This window comes from Diachasma alloeum, unplaced genomic scaffold, assembly GCF_001412515.2.
Source record: "Diachasma alloeum isolate Michigan unplaced genomic scaffold, Dall2.0 Dall_scaffold_00294, whole genome shotgun sequence".
Classification (NCBI taxonomy): domain Eukaryota; kingdom Metazoa; phylum Arthropoda; class Insecta; order Hymenoptera; family Braconidae; genus Diachasma; species Diachasma alloeum.
Window position 1 is genome coordinate 463162 of NW_021680433.1, and position 639 is coordinate 463800.

The 639-nt window shown below is 40.2% G+C and overlaps 1 non-coding gene across 1 annotated transcript; it reads right to left on the bottom strand.

Annotated features, from left to right (window-relative positions):
- Positions 1-236: 236 nt before the first annotated feature.
- On the bottom strand, positions 237-309 carry Trnar-acg. The gene has a single exon. It is a non-coding gene; the product is annotated as a tRNA-Arg (tRNA).
- Positions 310-639: the final 330 nt, after the last annotated feature.

Here is a 639-nt window from a genome sequence, read left to right on the forward strand (position 1 = left end):
GGCTCTCTAAACTTGTGACTCGATCGGCATGATCAGCGGTACTACCAGTAAATATCAGGATTGTAATCCCGAGAACGAGACTGAAATATAATGGTGGTTATACTCTACTACGGACCGATGATCGGCAGAAAAAAAATTCTGTAAGAACTGAGTCCCATGTAGCTATAGATTAATGATAATTGTGTAATTGACATGCTGCTATCATCCTGATTATTACAGGGAAGAAAAAATATGATCGATCCTGCCAGGATTCGAACCTGGAATCTTCTGATCCGTAGTCAGACGCGTTATCCGTTGCGCCACAGGACCCGATGCTATGTGAAAACACGATGTCATTTTTAGCCGTGCCATGCAAAACTCGTCGGTAAAGTAGGCTTCTTGCTTATACCGACTATTCACGCTGGAAACTCGCACTGTTTTACCATCTCTCAGTGTACCTCGCTTATAGATCTTCTACAATTATCTGGACTTATTTCATTCGTTTCTTCTGACATGTTTATAGTTGCAAATGATGTATTGGTAATTGACACACAGTGGAGTCCTTTCATTTTTTGACACTTTTGATGTTTTACATTGAAACCTTGTTTAGGGATAAAAAATGTTTCGGTTCTCAGGGACATGTGACTGATTTTCAGGGAT